The sequence below is a fragment of the Schistocerca cancellata genome, chromosome 1, assembly GCF_023864275.1.
Source record: "Schistocerca cancellata isolate TAMUIC-IGC-003103 chromosome 1, iqSchCanc2.1, whole genome shotgun sequence".
NCBI classification, from domain to species: domain Eukaryota; kingdom Metazoa; phylum Arthropoda; class Insecta; order Orthoptera; family Acrididae; genus Schistocerca; species Schistocerca cancellata.
The window spans coordinates 557,843,429-557,865,380 of record NC_064626.1 but is presented as its reverse complement, the minus strand read 5'-3'; positions in this window follow the sequence as shown (position 1 = coordinate 557,865,380).

The window sequence follows — 21,952 nt, the reverse complement described above, 5'->3', positions numbered from 1 at the left end:
ACTATGATACTAGCCGTTGGCTTTGACCGGGGACATGGTATATTTGCGTTAGATGACGTAGATGACATAGCCACTATAACATCATATCCATGGCCATATATACTAACATAAAAAACATTGGTTATTTTGATTACGAGAGTTTACTGCATTGGGACAAGAAATATTTCAAATTACAACTACAAATCTAAATTTTTCGAGCTAAATTTTAATGGGTGTTTTTATGTTGACAATTTAGTCATCGTTTACAGTTGTATTGAGTTCCACGACACACAGAATGATCTTTAAAAAAATCCTTATAGTAGTGAAAATAAGGCTGTATAGCTCGAATGGAGACTGCGATACGCAGCTACGAGGTATGTATCAGGAGTGAATTGAAAATTGAAACGGTTATCAGAAGACGTAGTTTAACTACTTATCGGAAAAAGAGAATACAATAACGTAAAAGGAAAGCTCTTCAGCTATAAAGGAGACCACGAAAGGTAGAACAAATTTAAGAAAGGAAACATTGTAAGTAAAAAATTGATAAACCACGACATATTTCGATTCTCACCGAAAGAGACAGTCTTTGTTTCTCATATTCAGCAAAAATTGAAAAATCTGTGATGTAGTCGCCTCATTCCCTAAATTATTAATTGTTTGATTGTTTTACATACGTACATGTGCCTTGACGCACACGAAGAAAAGGAATACTTATTTCCTTGAAACAGCTCTATGTAGTGAAGCAATATCTCGTGTCCTATGCACACTCATACCAGGCTGTTCACCCGAGATTTATTTCGTCAAGCAATATTTCCATCCATTTTGTTCGGTTTTGCTGTTCAACTGATTGGAGCATAGCTCTTGTACCTGGAGTATCAAGATAATTTCATCCGTTTGTGTAGAAGCGCACTTTATTCCCTTAAGTATGGCTGCAAATTCTGCTGAGTAAATGGAAGTTTACGGAAGAAGTTTAAATCTTTCTAATTACCCCGCAGGTAAGAATTCCCACAGCATCTGATCACTGCGGTAGAATGTAATACGTGAAAATTCTGATGCTACAGCTACTGTATGACTTGTCATTGTCGCCCAGTTAAATTACGAGCAGCGAATGCATATGAACTCTATTATTATTATTATTATTATTATTATATTGATTTGGGCATACAACAGATAATTTTTTAGCTTACTTAGTAAAATATTATGAGATGCTTGTGGTTAAAAGTGGTAAAAAAGTGAAATACACACACAGACACCCCCCCCCCCCCCACGCACACACACAAACACGACTGGAAATACTAAAATCACTTTTTTCGTCAGTTCTTAAATTTATTATAAAAACGAGGAATTCTGTGCAATGGACTGAAATAGCTTTAGCAAGAATCCCAGGATTATCCATAATTTGTGAGACTTTACGACACCCGTCTCGTTTTTAACTAAAATATATTGAAAATTCACTCGGTTGTGATGTAGTATACAGTTATTCCTACTTCACAGACGTCAACGACTGAGGTACCCGCTCGCTGGAGAATGAAACCATGTGTGTGTGTGTGTGTGTGTGTGTGTGTGTGTGTGTGTGTGTGTGTGTGTGTGTGCAATGTCGTAATCGAAAACGGCTCATAGTTGCTTCATCCCGTCGGAGTGACTTATGAAGCACACCCTGGCTAAATAGTTGGTTTCGCCGACCACAACTTTTTGTCCGTCGTTCTCACACTTATATGGCTGTCCGACTCTACAGTGAAATGATAGCGTGCAGATGAGTGTTACAGTGTGTCAAGTTGTGCTCCCTGCAGACCTCGTTGGCAAGTTGATCTGCTTGCTCGATCCCCAGAGTCCCACATGCCCTTGTATGCTCAAAATGATACATACTACCAATCATATTGAAGGAGAAGAGTGTCCTCTGTGTTTGGTGTCACTTTCTTCGCTGCATACATGTGCCGTAATGCTTATATGGCTCTACGAACATTAAATGGGGTTTCATTTACTGGAAGCAAAAGAATGGCTCTGAGCACAATGGGACGTAACATCTGAGGTCATCAGCCCCCTAGAACTTGGAAATACTTAAACCTAACTAACCTAGGGACATCACACACATCCATGCCCGAGGCGGGATTCGAACCTGCGACCGTAGCGATCGCGCGGTTCCAGACTGTAGCGCCTAGAACCGCTCGGCCACCACGGCCGGCTTACTGGAAGCAACTTCGTTGTTCTAAGGCCATAATAGTATTATTTCTGTCTTAGACATCTGTCGTCATAATGTGGAGTTCTTTGTCGTCCCCAGGTAGTACCCAGTGTGGTAGTACCCAGCGTATCACTTACGGCTACACATCACATGATAAATCAGTGATCTTCTAATGTATCCTATCACAGCCTCGCCTGTGTGCTCGCCCTCTCTATATTTTGGACGCTAGGACCGGTTTCCAGTGTCTTGGGAAAAAGTCTTTTGGTGTCCTTTGGATGAAGGGACGTTTATTCTTACTTTCTCCATTGTGTAGTTGCATGCCGACCGATGTTTTCTAATTTGGAACGGCTTTTCTCCTGTTTCCATCAACGAAGTCTTTCTTCTTCCGACAGCCTGGCCTACACGTAAGAACGACGCGCCACTGACAACCGCAACAACAGTGACTACTGTGAGCGACACAGTCTATTTGTGAAGTATCGTCAGCAATTACTATAATGAAATGGTGTATCAGAGCACCGCTGAAACATAATTATTTTCTTAGTGTTACATATGTACTGGGTTGTGTGTGTGTGTGTGTGTGTGTGTGTGTGTGTGTGTTTGTGCGTGCGCGCACGCGCATATGTGCGAGCACGCAATTTTCAGTGATGATATCCCAACTAATCCTGAACAGAATGGAAGTGAAGACAAGGTTTTGCTGCACTGCAACTCTACTGAATGCGGATAAAAATTGTGAATATAAGTGCAAGGGCTGGAACTTTAATAGTAGCAACTATTTTTTACAGCTCGTACAAAATAGGTACGTGTTTCAAAGGTTTACAGACCTTCAAAGTAGTCACCAGCATTGTGTATAACCCTTTGCCAGCGAAGTAAAAATCGTAGGCTACTCATAGAAGTGCCAGTTGTGTTGACAGCTCCAGCGACGCGGTCTATTGCCCGACGAATTTGTAGCAGTTGTGAAGTGAATGCCGTGAAGTGTTTCCTTCAGTTTAGAAATCGAGTTAAACTCACGAGGGCTTAAGTCAGGGGAGTGCAGCTGGTGGTATAGCACTTAGCAGTCCCATCAGTCAAACAAATCAGTAACAGCTTGCACTGTACGTGCTTGAGCATTGTCCTGTAAAATGTTGGTCAGGTCCTGCAGAAATTGTCATCACTTCTAATTGTCATCACTTCTGTCACTAAACTGGTCGTAGGTTGTGTTCCAAAAACGAACAGCATAGAGACAGAAGTAATGACACTTTCTGCAGATCCTGACCATCATTTTGCAGGACAATACTCAAGCACGTACAGAGCAAGCTGTTACTGATTTGTTTGACTGATGGGACTGCTAAGTGCTATACCACCAGCTGCACTCTCCTGACTTAAGCCCTCGTGAGTTTAACTCGATTTCTAAACTGAAGGAAACACTTCACGGCATTCGCTTCACAACTGCTACAAATTCGTCGGGCAATAGACCGCGTCGCTCCAACTCTCAACACAACTGGCACTGCTAAGAGTATCCTACGACTTTCACATCGCTGGTAACAGGTTATACACACTGCTGGTGGCTGCTTTGAATGTCAGTAGAACTTTGTAAAGCATATCAATTTTGTAGGAGCTGTAAATAAATAGTTGCCACTACTAAAGTCCCAACTCTGCTATAAGGAGGTCCAGAAGAGAAGAAGCAACAAAATAAACAGGAGAGGATGTAAAAACAAAATAAGTAGCAAAAGATTATGGATGTGGTATGTCTAAGGACTGTACGTTTAAATATAACTGTTTCATAATTTTCTTTAAATGCTTTTTTCAGCGTCTTACATTTTTGCTTATGTGAGGTAGACGTGAGTGAAATATTGCCACTTGTTTTTCTATTTAAATGATAGATAATTAATAGAAACGTGACGAAGACATTTCTATGACCGAAAATACTGCAATTGTCGCAGAGCATTCAGGTTGCAAATTATCCCACGAAGAGTTCCTCTAAGCAACGTTTATTCTTAGCACATATAGAAGGAGCAACCCTGTCTAGAAACTGCTATATAAAGCTTGGGTTGCGTTCAGTAACTGAAATTGTGGAAACTTTGTAAATGTGATTCACAAAGCACCCTGTGCTGTTGTATAATTATACATATAAATGGAACACCCCTTGTGTCAAAGCCCATAACACAAATACCGAACGATGTTCACGAAGGCTACATATTGTTACCAGTTCTCTTCGGCATATATGTCCAGTTCACTATGATAACCTAATTTGATATTTGGGAACCTTTTTTTTTATTTTATTTGGAAAAATATTCCTAATCCCAGCTGACGCTGCAACAAATGAGACGAAAATGGGAAAAAGATCCTTGCATAAGATAAATGAACCAAGGACATTAGTATGAAGACTAAGGAACAGGATCTATACGCTTGAATCCCACCTTCTCTTGTCCGTCAAATATTAGCAATGAGCCGTTCTTTCTCTCCCAGGATTCGAACTGTCTAAAACTGAGCAGATTATACTGCACAAGCGTGCGTTCATAACCTCAGCTTCGGAGGCGAGCCACACAACGCAGTCCATGGCAGTGGCTTCAAAAACTGACATCGTAGGCGGAAAGGCACGACAGGTACTCCGCAATTCAGAAAACATGGGGGAATGATCCACCAATAATCCTACTCGATTTCCGCATCTTGCCGTTCAGGCAGAAGAGAGCTTTCTCCGCCAGACGTGTGCGTCCGACGGCACCTTGGAACCAGGTAGCTTGTAGATGGCTGCAGAGACAAGTATTATGGTGTTGAATCTGGTGCCTAGAAATTAAGCGCTTACACGGGTAGAAGAGTGATACTAAAGATAGAGAGTAGTGTAAAAATAACGTATAGTGAAAGGGGCCAGACTCTTCTACTAAATAATTTCCGCTTTTGATCCACACCAAAAACTGACAAGGAACCCAAGGAAAAACGAAGTATTAACACAGAACAAAATTTTGCAATGGCGGATTCGTGAAATGGACAGACAGCACTTTTGAAGTGTGTTTCCCGCACAGCTTAGATGTTGTCGTTGGCTTAAAAATGTACACTCCTGGAAATGGAAAAAAGAACACATTGACACCGGTGTGTCAGACCCACCATACTTGCTCCGGACACTGCGAGAGGGCTGTACAAGCAATGATCACACGCACGGCACAGCGGACACACCAGGAACCGCGGTGTTGGCCGTCGAATGGCGCTAGCAGCGCAGCATTTGTGCACCACCGCCGTCAGTGTCAGCCAGTTTGCCGTGGCATACGGAGCTCCATCGCAGTCTTTAACACTGGTAGCATGCCGCGACAGCGTGGACGTGAACCGTATGTGCAGTTGACGGACTTTGAGCGAGGGCGTATAGTGGGCATGCGGGAGGCCGGGTGGACGTACCGCCGAATTGCTCAACACGTGGGGCGTGAGGTCTCCACAGTACATCGATGTTGTCGCCAGTGGTCGGCGGAAGGTGCACGTGCCCGTCGACCTGGGACCGGACCGCAGCGACGCACGGATGCACGCCAAGACCGTAGGATCCTACGCAGTGCCGTAGGGGACCGCACCGCCACTTCCCAGCAAATTAGGGACACTGTTGCTCCTGGGGTATCGGCGAGGACCATTCGCAACCGTCTCCATGAAGCTGGGCTACGGTCCCGCACACCGTTAGGCCGTCTTCCGCTCACGCCCCAACATCGTGCAGCCCGCCTCCAGTGGTGTCGCGACAGGTGTGAATGGAGGGACGAATGGAGACGTGTCGTCTTCAGCGATGAGAGTCGCTTCTGCCTTGGTGCCAATGATGGTCGTATGCGTGTTTGGCGCCGTGCAGGTGAGCGCCACAATCAGGACTGTATACAACCAAGGCACACAGGGCCAACACCCGGCATCATGGTGTGGGGAGCGATCTCCTACACTGGCCGTACACCACTGGTGATCGTCGAGGGGACACTGAATAGTGCACGGTACATCCAAACCGTCATCGAACCCATCGTTCTACCATTCCTAGACGGGCAAGGGAACTTGCTGTTCCAACAGGACAATGCACGTCCGCATGTATCCCGTGCCACCCAACGTGCTCTAGAAGGTGTAAGTCAACTACCCTGGCCAGCAAGATCTCCTGATCTGTCCCCCATTGAGCATGTTTGGGACTGGATGAAGCGTTGTCTCACGCGGTCTGCACGTCCAGCACGAACGCTGGTCCAACTGAGGCGCCAGGTGGAAATGGCATGGCAAGCCGTTCCACAGGACTACATCCAGCATCTCTACGATCGTCTCCATGGGAGAATAGCAGCCTGCATTGCTGCGAAAGGTGGATATGCACTGTACTAGTGCCGACATTGTGCATGCTCTGTTGCCTGTGTCTATGTGCCTGTGGTTCTGTCAGTGTGATCATGTGATGTATCTGACCCCAGGAATGTGTCAATAAAGTTTCCCCTGCCTGGGACAATGAATTCATGGTGTTCTTATTTCAATTTCCAGGAGTGTATTTTGAATAAACGTATTTTCAATTAAAGTTCGTTGTTATATTATTTCTTTCCTGTAAATGCTTTCTCTTTATCCTTATGACACTCTTGGCATTTAACATAATAAAAACATGTATATAATGTACTCACACACACACACACACACACACACACACACACACACACACACACACACTCGCACCTCCCATATGGATGGGTGTGAAAAGAGGATAGCATAGAAGCAAAACTCGGGAACCTCTGGAACAACTGCAACCGAGTTTTATTTATACATGACTCATTGCTTGTGTTATTTGTACAATTATTTGTATAAAAATACTGTGGTGTGTATATACCTTTACCACCACTAGGGGTGAGGGTGTGGAACCGTGTTAGGTGAAAATATTCGATAACGACAGATATTAGTATCTAATCCATAGTGTTCAAGGTCGCTAGGCTCATTTACTATCCAGAAAAAATACTGTGACAGTATGGCACGTAAAAATGTTTGAGAACGACCTCGTTGTATTTCTTTCCTGTATTTTAGTTGACATGGAGTACTTTCAAAGTATGAAGTGCAATCTATTGGTTACTGTATTTGTGTTGTTCAGTGTGTCAACTAAATCTCGTGAATGATCTGAGCAACGAACCAGTAATTTTGTCAGCTCATTTCGAGGCCAAAGATCATGTCACACGTCTAAACACCACAGATACATTTAACGTCCTTTCTGAAGTCGCAGGGTGTAAAACAGCGGAGAGTCAAAGAGTTGCCGGCAACAGTCCTCTCAGTCCTTTCCCTCGAAACGACAGTGAGAGTTACTGTTGTAAATAGGTCTCGAACGAAACGGGAGTCCCTACGTCAGATTCAGTGTAAACTTAAAAAAGTGAAGTAGTTACTAAAAAATGAAAGAGATTATCAATGACGCAATCGACTTCAGGGAGTGCGGGAACGTGTCATCAGAATGCGGACTGGTCAATCTGAATATCAATGTGAATGCCAGTCATTTCCAAGAAACGAGCGAATGAGCCAGTACATCAGAGACGCATATATACAGGATCTTTCAAAGTCTTTGCATCAGATTTCCAGGGCTGATAGTTCATCTAATGCTGAACAACTTTTGTTATGGACAAACTGTTCGCTGATAGATCCTGGTGACGCTATGCGGCTGTTATAATTCGATATGCCCCTGAAAGGCAGCAGGGTGTACGCATTGTGAGGCATTAGTATGCCATGTGTACTGCCTATAATGTGGTCATGTTCTCCACGTGAGAGGGGGTAGGCTGAGTTTCTAAAATATCTCTCTCCACTTAGAGACAGACATTCTTCTGGTTTTCATGTTGAAGATTACTCCTCTCATTTTGCCGGTGTAGGTAGTATGTAGATGTAACGCACCTAGCCGTAGACCCTTGCTAGTTCGGTGAAATATCGTCGTACCAGAGCAAGTGAATTCACCAAAAAGACACCAGTCATCGCTAGGAAGTATATTGTTTCTAAAAACGTCAGTTCCTCGTGAAGTGATCTATCACTCCTAGGCATTTGATTCAAAGACTTTCGACTTTACAACACCGGTGCGTTTGTGTGGGTGGGTGCGTGTGGGTGTACGTTTGTGTGAAATATATGTGACATATGCATACGCAGGTGAAGCAGCAGGGAGAAAGACAGTTTCGTAATAAAAATGCGACACTACCCTTAACTTAACATTGCTACACTAGGGTTCCAGGTTCGATTCTCGGCCGGGTCGGAGATTTTATCCTTTGTTCTCAACATTATTTCATCATAATCAACGCGCAAGTCGCCGAATTGGCTTCAAATGAAAAGACTTGCACTAGACGGACGAACAACACCAGACGAGGTCTTCCGGCCAATAATGCCATGTGGTCATTTCGTTTCATCGCTGCAGTCCTACACTATGGCTTTCTACGTGTGCGTAGAGAGCCCAGAAAAAAATCACGAAGACTGATGCTAGTTGCGGAGATTGGGTACTACCGGCAAAAGCAGTTTCGGGCAAGTTGCGGACTCATATTCGTGTGTTGTGCATGTAAACGTTCCGGGGTTCGTGTGAGCCGACCTGAAGGGCAATTCCCATAAAGCCTGTAGCAGCAGCTAGATAGCACATGATTGGATCTAGGCATAAGATTATCTAGTACATGCTACGAGGGAATTTCGCAGCATATTCTCGGTAGTAATGGGGCACGCATGTCTCCGTATGCGGGGTGTCTAAAAATACCTACACAGCTTCCCCATTGTGAGCGTGTAGCACTTCACAAGACGGCAGTAAACACGCATCGCGGACTTTTTGCTCGCTCCGGCAGCGGAAACAAGTCCGGGCACAGGCCGGGGTATAAAAGGATATGAAGACACGGCATGAATATTAACAGCGCATTCATCGGCGAGTCAGAGGCAGGCAGGCAGGCAGGCAGGCAGGCAGCCCGCGGCTAGCTGGCCGGCTGCTCGGTTGTCGCCCGCGCTAACGGAGGCAGCGTCCAGAGGCGTCCCGTGGCGCCGCGGCCAGACAATAGCCGCCAACACGGAAGCGCGCCGCGCAACCGCTACATGATAAAACAGCCGGCTGCCGGCATTTTTGCTGCCTTGCCGGGGGGCAGATTATACGGAGGCGGCTGATGGAGCCCAGCCCGCGGGAGTGGACGGGCCGGCGGAGGGGGGCAGGAGCGGAGCGCAGGAATGCCGTCCCGTCCCGTCCCGTCCCGGCTCCAAGAATAGAGGCGCGGCCACTGCCTCCGCGCCGCTCCGCCACCTGCAGGGGCGACCGTGGCCGCCGTCCCGCGAAACGCCAGCCGATGGTCGCCATACTGTCAGCATGCAACCAGTGGCGTGGACAGACACCGGTGTGCGGACATTTGCCACGCCGGACATTTGCCACGATTTTACCTGCTCCGAAGGATGGGGTACCTTGTCTCCCCCTCCTCCTCATCGCCTACTGAGCCTTTCCGCTGGTTTACTTAACATAGAACCAGAATCTCTTTGGATTTTCCGCTACGTCTGTAGAGAGAGTTTCGTTCTGGAAACTATTAAATGCATCTCGGATTGAAATCCGCACCAAATTTGGAGCCTCAGTAAAACATCGCCAATCTTGGAGATTTTGCGTTCGTCTAATTATACGTGCCTTTTTCGGTGCTCCTGCAGCAGCTTTCTGTCGTGTTTTGTGTACCATGGGGGATAAGTTCTGTCTCTTATTAATTTATTTGGTATGAATCTCTCGAGTGCTGTTCATACTATTTCTTTGAACTTAAGCAACATATGGACTTCACTTACATAGTTTGGAAGGATTGGAGACTGTCTCTTAGAAAGACGTCAACCGAATTTTTAGCTGCTTTTACAAATAGATATATTTCGCGTTCAGTTTTTTTTTATTTCTTTGTTACGGAAGTGAGCCTCGCTACGACTTAGTGTTCACTAATCCTTGTATCCGTCGTGATGCTCAGGATTATTTGTGGCTAAGAGGTCAAGTGTGTTTTCGTAACCATTTACAATTTGAATGGCCTCGTGAACTAATTGCTCAAAATAATTTTAAAAAAAATCACATAGAACAATTACGGAAGTTGTTTTCTATCTACAATAGGGTCTGAAAATGTATTTTTGTCAACATACGGAAGGTAGATTGAAGTCACTGCCAACCATAGTTGTATGAGTAGGATACCTATTTGTGATGAGACTCAAGTTTTCTTTGAACTGTTCAAAATGGTTCAAATGGCTCTGAGCACTATGCGACTTAACTTCCTGGTCATCAGTCGCCTAGAACTTAGAACTAATTAAACCTAACTAACCTAAGGACATCACACACATCCATGCCCCAGGCAGGATTCGAACCTGCGACACCGGCCGGCAATCATAGATTTTCTAATCTCTATTTAGTGAACGTATTTTCAGTCTTTTTTGAGCATTGTCCGGCTACACTTTATTAACTAATGTTTCGCCGCAAGGGATATCGCATTTTAGAGAGTAAATTAATATCGAGTATGTCGTTCTTCTTTTCACACATACACATACCCATTTCTTCTTTCCTTATTGTCTTTTGGGCATGCAGTTGTAGTAAGTAAAGTAGGCACAAATGCAGTGATCAAAAAGAAATCATTAGCGTACATTCGCATTCTCTTTGCATCGTTCCATTCTTGTTGCTCCCATGGCGATGAACTGTTTCTACCGCAATCTGTAAGCGTACAAGGAAGCTACCGTACAGACAGAGGGATCTATATTTATACTTGGCAGCACTAATTACATACTGACATAATCGTCGGTATTGCTTTCGTTTCGCAAAAGTTATAAATATTTCGATTTCGGAAAATAAGCTCTGTATTTGGCGAAGATGTCGAAGAAGAAGGTCCCTTACGTACTGATTGTATGATTGTAAGATGTGGATACGACGGTTTGAAAGCGGACAGGAGTAGTACGAGGAAGGGCGTCCCTTACCTGAGGGATCGCTACCTGGCGAAGGGGCACGTGTGGCAAATGTCCGGCGTGGCAAATGTCCGGCATTCCAGACACCGACGGCTTCTAACACGACTCGAACTACTCGACCAGTTCACGTCACTGCTCGAGGAAACGCGGGTCCTGCTCGAGCTTTCGGTCTCCCCTGATATGGTGACTTCTTTTTGTATAGGTGGTTGTAGTTAAAGTGCAGCTACTCACGGAGATCAGATGTGGGTTGTAACTATCGTATCACAGCGAAACTTGGTAGTTATGCTAATGCGTTAAAGCAGAAACGAATTATGCTCGAAAAAAAATTACTTCCAATTTTGGCCACCAGATGAAAATCTGGCGCTGTGAACGCAACAAAGACGAATATAAATGTTTTCTTATGTAGTCGGTCAGGAATGGGAGGTGGTCAGAAAAGGTCAAACAAGTCAGAAAGTTAAATGGTGATTTTATTATTAACTGCCGCTTACACAGTTTCTTCAATATGAGCACTGAAGATGATAATGAGATGTTGCATCTATAAAACTACGTGATTCCGGTGGAACCTGCGCAATGTGCTTCTGTATGTTTGCCTTCAGACCAGGTACAAACAGAAGATATTCTCGGTGAATGCGTTCTTTTAGATACCCCCAGAACCAAAAGTCACATGGATTCAGATAGGGGGTCTCGCTGTCCGTGCATGTGGGAAACCTCTGGAAATAACAGGTTCGTGGAAGGTTACATTAAGAAGATCGTTCACTGGGCGAGCGACATCAGCCCCATCTTGCATGAAAACGTGGTTTCCACACCGTCGCGGTCTTTCAAAGGAGGTCTCGATAACGAGCACCTGACAGGTCCTCTTGGGTGTATCCACTTCAAAGAAGAACGGACCGAAAATGAAGATGCTTGTGAATCCGCAGCACACTGTGACATATGGCGAGTGCGGAGGCTCTTCGTGTACAACAAGCGGTTTAACATTATCACAAATTTGGCAGTTTGTGTATTCATTGCACTGTGTACTGAAAAATGTCCTCGTCTCTCCATAGAATATTACCTGGCAACATGTCATCAACTTTGATGGTGCCAGGAACCGAAGACAAATTGAGAACATTGCTGCGGGTCATGAGGTTTTGGTTGCTTACCGTTTGCGTCTTGCACGGGCACCAGTGTAAAACAGACCGCAAAATATTCCCTACTGTCGACCATAGGATTGACAATTCTCGTGACACAGCACGAGCTCTAGTACTATCCGGGGCACATGCTGCATGGTCAGTTCCAGCAACAGCAATCTCGTCAATAACTTCCACCGGGATAGGACGCCTTTCTCTTCGCTGTGTCACACCAAGCTCGCCCGACTTACCGAATTAAAGCGTTTAATGACATCGGGCCTCACATTAGACATTTCAGTCGGCGATACTCTCTCAACGCACCACTGTAATTGCTGCCGATCACACAAAACAGTTTCGTTAACAGCGCGCGGTCCCTCTTCTAGGTAGCTATACCCATAAAAGCGGCGCACAGCGCCAAATTTGCACCTGTTAGCCGAAATGGAACTAATTTTTTTCCAGAGTAAATCGGTTCCACGTTAAGGTGCTAGAATGCCTACCAAGTTTGGCTGTCATACGATAGTTGACCTCGATGAGTAGCTACACTTTAATTATAAACACCAGGTACAATGTCTACGCTGTACCTTACTGTTATTAATATATTGTGGATATTAATAATAAAAAACTGTGGAACAAGGATTATGGCATCTCCTAGTATCGTATGTTAAAATAGAAACTAGTAGATAAGTATCAGATGGGAATAAAAGTTCAGTCCAAGTCTAGAGTTTTTGCTCGTCTTGCAATTTAGTAACGTCAGTTGGTGCTATTTCCTCTACGGGTCTTGCTGCTGTAATTTAATCTCTCGGTCACTATTACAATAATTTTAATATGATCTATTTCATGCATTAAGTATTAACTTCTTCGTTTTCTTCCTTATTTTATCTGATTGTTACCATCTTGCTTTCAAGCTGATTAAAGCTAGTAACTTTTTATCCGTAATTCTAATATGCGAGCAAGAATTGAAATGCTTTTTGGTAAATCATTGTAGTTTCTACGCGGTCCGGTCACATTAATGTGACCACCATCTATGTTCGACGTCAATGTGTAATAACCACTGACAGACGTCAGGTGACAAGACTAGCAGTGGAGGGTTCATAACGGGTGTCGGGGGACCGTGGAAAACAGTGTAGTCGTCGTAAAGCGGAAACGAAGCGATTTATCTCACGTCCAAAATGGCACGATCGTTCGTTTCCGGGCGAAGGGTAGAAGCATTTCCGAAACGGCTAAGTTTGTAAACAGTTCGCGTACCATTCTGATGAAAATATACCGTGCGTGACAAAATGGCACTATACAAAACTGGCGCCGAGCAACTTTGGTGTATCGCGGGCAATAATGATAGGGGCGAAGGACGGGTGCGAAGATGTGTGTGGGTGAATAGACGTGCAACTGTTGAGCAACTGACCGCCCAGATGAACCAAGGGGAGGCCAACAGTGTCTCCCCAACGACCGTTAGCGAACGTTGCTGCGTGTGGACCTCCGCAGCGGGCGCCTGGTTCACTCACCCACGCTGACTGCCGTTCATCGGCGATACCGCAACTGCACATCCACTGAATGGCTACAAGTGGCCTTTTCAGGTGAATCACGATTTGTGCTCGATCTGACTGAAAGCAAACACCCTGCAGTAATCGTCGGAAGGGTCCAGGCCGGAGCGGGGCCATTATGATCTGCGCAATGTTTTCATGGCATTCCCTGTATGATCTCGTTGTTCTGGAAGGCACAGTGGATCAGCACAAATATTGGTCTACCTTTGGGGACCATGTCCACCCCTATATACAGTTTGCTTTTCCTCGGCACGATGACATCTACCAGTAGCACAGTGCAACACGTCATACAATTCACAGAGTACGTGCATAGTTCGAAGAGCACCATTATCAGTTTATCGTACTCCCCTCTGGTCACCAGACCCACGGATTTAAACGCAACGTAGAATTTGTGTGACCACCTCGGTGATGCTGTAGGTGGCATGGATCCACATCCGAGAAATCTAGCGCAGCTGGACACGTCACTGTTGTCGGCTTGGCTCCACATCTCTGTCAGTATCTTCTAGAACCTCAGTGCCTTTCTTCCTCCACATCTCGCAATAGACCGCGCTGCAAAAGCTGATTACTCAGCCTTCTGACATTAATATGACTGGACAGTATAATTAACCGAATAAAATTTTGTACTTCATTCAGAATCAAGTAATATTTTTAAATACCAACATTTTCACCTCTCAGTGTTAGTTTTTCTTTAAAAAATCATCATAAAAGTTTATGTACCCATAAATACTGTACGAGAACTCGTACTGCAATTTTTTTTTCAATAGGAGACGAATTTGTAGGGTGGTAGGATTTAATGCTATTTCTCCCTGTGTTTCACGAAATTAGAAGCAGGATTATAATTGCTTGTTGTGGTTAGTCCGCAGTTTCTCCCGTATTGCCTGCACTCGCGATACATGAGTCAACTGTCGCCTCGTTGTTCGAGCAGATTCTATATTAAAACTGCCAGGAATTTTCATGTCAGCGCACACTCCGTTGCAGAGTGAAAAATCTCATTCTGGAAACATCCCACAGGCTGTGGCTAAGCCATGTCTCCGCATATCTTTTCTTCCAGGAGTGCTAGTTCTGCAGGGTTCGCAGAAGAGCTTCTGTGAAGTTTGGAAGGTAGGAGACGAGGTACTGGCGGAATTAAAGCTTTGAAGACGGGTCGTGAGTAGCGATTGGGTCTCAGTTGGTAGAGTACTTGCACGCGAAAGGCAAAGGTCCCGATTTCGAGTCTCGGTCCGGCACACAGTTTTAATGTGCCAGGAAGTTTCGTATCAGCGCACACTCCGCTGCAGAGTGAAAATCTCATTCTAGATTCTATATTGTGTCGAAGTTTGCGACCTCTCGAGAAGTTCCGATGTCGTTGGAACGTGAGTATCCTTTGCCTAGCTCTACCTTCCAGACCATCCGTTCAGTTAACCATAATATACTGCATTTCTTTCTAACTGACGTACAAATGTAACGTATTCCGTGAATATTACCGAAGTATCACTTCAATAAGTCATAGTTCCAAAATAATGACTCGAATTATTTACAAACAGCGCAGAAACTCGGGGAAGATCAGTTTGGGTTCCCGAGAAATGTAGGAACACGCGGACCATACTGACGCTACCACTTATTTTACAGTTAGAAGATAGGTTGAAGAAAGGTGAACCTATGTTTGTAACATTTGTAGATGTAAAAAAAGTTTTTGTCAATATTCAGTGGAATACATTCTGTGAAATTCTTCAGGTAGCACGGTTAAAATACAAAGAGCGAAAAGTTATCTAGAACTTGTGTAGAAATCAAACTACTGTTACAAGAGTCAAAGGGCATGAAAGGGAAGCAGTAGTTTAGAAGGGAATGAGATAGGAGTGGAGCTTTTCCACGAAGTTATTCACTGTGTAAATTAAAAGGACAGTGAAGGAAACCAAGGAGGAATTTGGAAATGGATTTAAATTTCTGGGAGAAGAAATAAAACTTTCAGGATGCCAATGACATTGTAGGTCCGTGAGAGATAGCATAGGACAGGGGAGAGTAGTTGGGTCGAATTGATATTGCCGTGAACAGAGGTTATGACGTGTAAATCAATAAATGTAGAACTGGATCACGATACGCGGTTAGAATTAGCTTAGGAAATGGGAAAGCGGAAGTAGAAGATGGGATTTGATATTTGGTCAACGAAATAACAGACGATGGCCGAAGTTAGGAGGTTGTGAAATACAGATAAAATAAAGACTGACAATAGCTGGAAAAGCGCTTCTGGAAAAAGAAATTTGTCAACGTCGAATGTAAATGTAATTGTTAGGAAGTATTTTCTGAAGATACTCGTCTGTAGTGTAGCAGTGTTCGGAAGTCATACTTCGACAATAAGCAGTTTAGATAAGATGAGAATAGGACCTTTTAAAATGTGGTGCTACAGAAGATAGTTGAACGTGTGATGAGTAGATCGATAGGAGTTACTGAATCTAATGGGTAGAAATAATTTTACGGCACAAGTGATAGGACACATCGTCAGGCGTCAAGAAATCGTCTGTTTGGTAGTGGAAGAAAGTGGGGGGGGGGGGTAAAAATCATAGACGGAGGCCAAGGCTTGACTATAGTGGCCAGGTTAAAATGGATGTGAGTTGCAGTAGCTGTGCAAAGACGAACACGCTTGCACGGGATAGACTAGCGAGGAGAGCTGTATCAGACCAGTCTGCAGACTTGAGACCACAACAGCAACACCACATTGCCTATAAATAGGTGGAAATCTCCACTGTTGTATGATGACGTGGTTGAAGAACAATAACTGGAAACAGTCACATCCACTAAATTTCTTTGGGTACTCGCACGGAATGATTTAAAATGGAGCGAATACATGAAACCAATCGTAGGAGAGGCAATACCAGGCTGGGATTCATTGGAAGTATCCTCAGGAATTGTAATTTACGAGGGTCGTTCCGAAAGTAACACCTGCTATTTTTTTGTGGCGACTTTGGATATCCGCGCCAGGTGTCGTTGGTGTAGTGCTAATGCTTTCCTCTTTCATATGCAGATTGTTCCGTTGTTCCGCGGTAGTTGGCGCCAAAATGGAGTGTGATATGGACGCGAATATGACACAGCGATGTGTGATTGAATTCCTCGCTGCTGTAGAAATTGCGCCGATTGAAATCCATCGACGTTTGTTAAAGGTGTATGGAAACAGTACAGTAGACGTGAACAATATTAGGCGATGCATACGGCATTTTCAAAGTGGCGAAAAGTGTATGCATGACAAGCCATGGCCCGATCGACCCTGCACAGCTGTCACCCCTCTCAATGAAGACCGTCTTGATCAAATCATCCATGCTGATCGGCGATAACGACCAGAGAATTTTGTGCATAGCTGAATGTCGACTGCAATACCTTGGAAACAATGGTGGAACAACATCTTGGTTATCGCAAAATTGTGCGAAGTGGGTCATGCGGATGCTTACAGAAAAACAAAAAATTCATCGAATGGAAATTTGTAGGGATCTTCTGAACCGATATGAAGATGCAAGTGACAGTTTTCTAAATAGCATCGTCACTGGACATGAGACGCGGTGTCACCATGACGAGCCGGAATCCAAAAGACAGTCCATGGAATGGCGACATGCGAATTCTCATTCAAAGAAGAAAATCAAGACACAGCCGTCTGCAGGCAAAGTGATGTGCACAGTCTTCTGGGATAGCCAGGTCGTGGTCCTTTTGGATGTCGTGGAGCCTGGAGAAACTGTCAATTCAGCATGCTACAAAACGACATTGACTAAATTGAAAGCCCGAATTTCCAAGATAAGGCCAGATAAAAAGATCAACTTTCATCTGCAACGCCAGGCCCCACACCAGTTTTGTGACCAAGCTACTCACTGCAAAATTCGGGTGGACTGTCTCACCACATCCACCGTACTGTCCCGATTTAGCGCCTTCAGACTTTCTTACTCTTTGGGCCTCTGAAAGGTGGACCTCGAGGCGAATATTTTCAAGACTCGGATGCTGTTTCCAAAGCTGTAAGGAAGCGATTAGCCTCACCTGGATCCGATCTTTACACGCGCGGCATGAAGGCTCTGATTCATCGTTGGCAAAAGTGGATAATGAATGGTGGTGACTATGTGGAAAAATGACAGTCTGTAGCTGAAATATTGCTCTTTGTAGCTGAGTGTTGTGATTTATGTATCTCCTGTAGTTTTCATGAATAAAAATAGGAGGTTTTGCTTTAGGAACGACCCTTGAAAGGAAACTTGTATATTTCTAGTCAATCTGCCACCCGTAAAACGTCGGATTGCTAGAGGAAATAGGTAAGAACCAAAGGAGAACAGCGGGTTTCCTCACAAATAGTTTAGTAAGCACAAACGCATCATGGAGTTTCCCATCCAACTCCATTGATAGACGTCACAATACCGGCGTAGTGCATCACGATATAGCGTACTTTTAAATTTCCGATAGCGCGCGGGAGAGTGGTGTGCTGACCACGTGCCCCTCTGTATCTGCATCCGATGACGCCTAAGGGCTGAGGATGACACGGCGGCCAGTCGGTGACGTTGGGCCTAAAAGGCCTTTTCGGACGGTGTGTGTCTGTTTTCTAGCTCACACAGAGGATCGTTCTTTCCGCGCACCATTCGCTATTGGAAACGGAGGAGTGACAATGACACAAAAGAAAGCCTCTGCTACACACCATAAGGTAGCCTTTATAGTATTGATGTATATGCAGATGTAAATCTAGATGCAGATATAGATGAACAAAAATGTGTGCTAAATACACTGTCAGAAAAAAATAAAGACTGACAATAGCTGGAAAAGCGCTTCTGGAAAAAGATATTTGTTAACACCATCAAGGACCGTGGTATGTGGCACCATGTGCATAGTGAGGCGTTATACTGTTAGTGATTCATCTCTCACGGTCATCATTTCATCAGCGATCTGATGGCGCTCAGGAGGCCTACCTGTGCACCCAGTGTTTTGACTCCACAGACAGTAAGTCTGCTGAGGCTGTGTTGAACAGTGTTTGCAACATGTAATCTAGGGTACAATCATGCCCCACCGACGAGTACATACTCCTGTTGAACAGCTTCACCCATTTGAACTCGGTCACACTGTGGACCTGCAGGAATCTGTTTGAAAGTATCGACGGTTTGCTGCACATGTTGGGCGCAATGTAACGGCGATGTGTCTCTGGTTTCATCAGTGATCTGTGGAACATTCCCACACTTCTAGACGACCAGGTCCCCGACGTTCGTGTAGCATAGACGCGCATCAAGATCGACATATTGTCTGAGCAGCAGTGGCCAACCGAACCGTCACCCAGAGGCGTTATCCGATCACGTGTTGCACACATGCTGTGTCATCAGGGATCAATTGGAAACAGTCTGCTTGCAGCAGGATTAAGATCACGTGTGTCTCTGGCCTGGCTACAACTGACACCATGACAGTGCCAAGCATAGCTACTCTGCTGTCGTGAAAGAGTTGACTTTTGTCTTCAGCGATGAGAGTATGCGAGTTATGGACTTACACATGTACGACGTAGACCTGACTGCCTAGCTTCAGAGTGCATTCGCCCACGACACACAGGTCCCCTCACACGATACGAGGTATGGGGCGCCTTCAGTTACAGCTCGCGGTCACATTTGTTATTTCAGCGTGGCAAAGCAGCCGCTGCCGCTAAATTACAGACTGTTACTCCGACGCTACTTCCATTTCTTCGACAACAAGGTGGTGTGCTTTTTCAGCAGGACAGAGCACGTCCACTTACGGCTGCTGTGACGCAAAGTGCTCTTCGTGATACACAACAGCTGCCCTGGCCAGCAAGATCACCAGATCTCTCGCCAGTTCAACACATATGAGATATGATGAAGCAGGTACTCAGTCGTTGTCCAGGGCTTGAAAGAACCGTAGCCGAATTGCAACAAAATACGTAAGATGACTGGGACTGTCTATCGCAGGATGCCATTCGGCACCTTTGTGATCGTTTGCATACAAGACTGCATGCCTGCGTTGCCGCCAGAGGTGGTGCTACTGTTTGGAAACCTTTTACTATGACGTGTTGTTTCATTTGGTGTGATTTGTTATCATATACTCCTACAGTGATAAACTACCTGTCACGTCACTTGTTGGTAAAACGAACTTGTTGTTGAGGGTGTTGCACTTTTTTTTCGGCAATGTGGTTGCAAGAAAGTACCAGCAGAAGTGATTGACAAAGCTACAATCCAAAATCACTGACATCCATGAGTTGTGAAATCTTAGAAACTGCGGAAGAACGTCATCTAAATGCTGAACAAGCTGAAATAGCAGACTCTTGTAGGTAGACGTGAACTATCATGCGAAAGGCTGTGCTTGAAATTAATGGCGTGCTTCTGGATGTTCTGTACGGAAGCGCGAAAGTAATAAATCTCGCCGAGATAACCTGAGGGATCATATACTCAAGGTGTTTCAAGAACCAATTTTATGTGAGGTATCTAGGAATTGTAGTACAGCTCCTCATATATCGCTCGCGTAGAAGCCGCGAAGACTTGATTAGACTATTTACTTTGCGCAGAATCCTTTAAGCAGCCACATGCTGCACATCTTAGGCAAATGGAACGAGAAAAATTTCGAGCACGTAGACAATGGTAAGTACCCACTGTCACGCACTTGACATTGGTTTGCCGTGTATCGATGTAGATGTAGATCGCTCTTTGGGGCTAACACATAATAAACGTGAATTATGATCACTGGGATTTTATATCACTTACTAGCGAATAGAAATCAACACTTTGTTCATAATTGAGAGGCGTTGTCATATGATAGCGTCTGGTGAACCGCAAGGTAGTGTGATAACAGTTTCATCCACTTGGAGTATGTTGTTAAGGCCTGAGTTGGTCACAAATATTCTGTTTCATACACTGCGTTGGCGACTAAATCATAATTATAAAATGGAAAGCATCTTTTACACAGTTCATTTTGATGACAAGGATCATTGGTTTCTTATTGGAGCATGTCAGGTGGCCATGCAATATGTAAAACGTACTACATATGTGGATGTATGTCGGCTGTTTTGTAAAAGCAGTCCTCGATGATTCTTTCCAACGCATGCACGCGCGACACAAACACAGCAGACGTGCACCAGATGTTTCCGGTGATGTGTCACATCATGAGGAACAACTTTTGTTAGAAGCTTAATGTTGCTGACCCTTCGTGGCGACGCTAGTTATCCTTTAGTAGTCGCCGGCTCTGGGACGCCACGTGACAATCCAACAAATGAGACCCATTTTAATAATTAACTTCATGATGTGTGAGCACTGTGGTATAGTTTAATCGGCGGTTATCTTATATTCTTAGAGTCGTAAGTTTTTATCTCTGCCGCCGTGCCGACTGTCTTATGTGTAACGCATGCGCATTTCACTCCGCAGTATATCATTGTGTGAAACAGTTTTAATTTAGCCACCGACTGGCCTTGAAGACGGCTGTACTGTTAACAGGAAAAGTATTGGAGTATGAAATATTGCTGTCCTACATGCACGCCCGAAACATGGTGGATATGACACCAACGTCGTTGATTCGGATATGGCAGAACACAGTACGATGCTGTCATACCTGTTTAGAAGCTAGTGGAAGCTACTTTGAGAAGCTATTGTGGTTGTCGCAGTTTGTGCAGAGAAACGAAATCATAACAAAGATGTGTCTGATTTTTTTCACCGTAACAGGCCAGCGATGATTTTGATAATTCATCGTTTTCGTTTGTAACTTTGGACGCAGTTATTAGCGGACAAGGTGTTGTGTCTAGACAAGACAGTCTAGACACAAGGCGAGGAAGCCGAAAGGGCACGCGCTTAATTCACGCAGGCTTGCTTAGGTCTGAAACAGGATACGTAATGAATGCTATAAAGAAAAGTACGTAGCTGCTGGAATACTTAACTTTAATCCATCATTTGTATACAGCATTCTTGATGATACAAGTGAGACTCTCTCTAGAAATGGTTAATGGCGCCTTGCTAGGTCGTAGCCATGGACTTAGCTGAAGGCTATTCTAACTATCTCTCGGCAAATGAGAGAAAGGCTTCGTCAGTGTAGTCGCTAGCAAAGTCGTCCGTACAACTGGGGCGAGTGCTAGTACGTCTCTCTAGACCTGCCGTGTGGTGGCGCTCGGTCTGCAATTACTGACAGTGGCGACACGCGGGTCCGACATGTACTAATGGACCGCGGCCGATTTAAAGCTACCACCTAGCAAGTGTGGTGTCTGGCGGTGACACCACACAAGGTTCCCTATCCCAAAGTGATAAGTTTTGCCTTCTCTGTTATCGCTCACTGTTCGTACTGTCACACTGGGAACTCTTTCGCATTCTGGCCGCACGCTAGGGTTTCATAGGGCC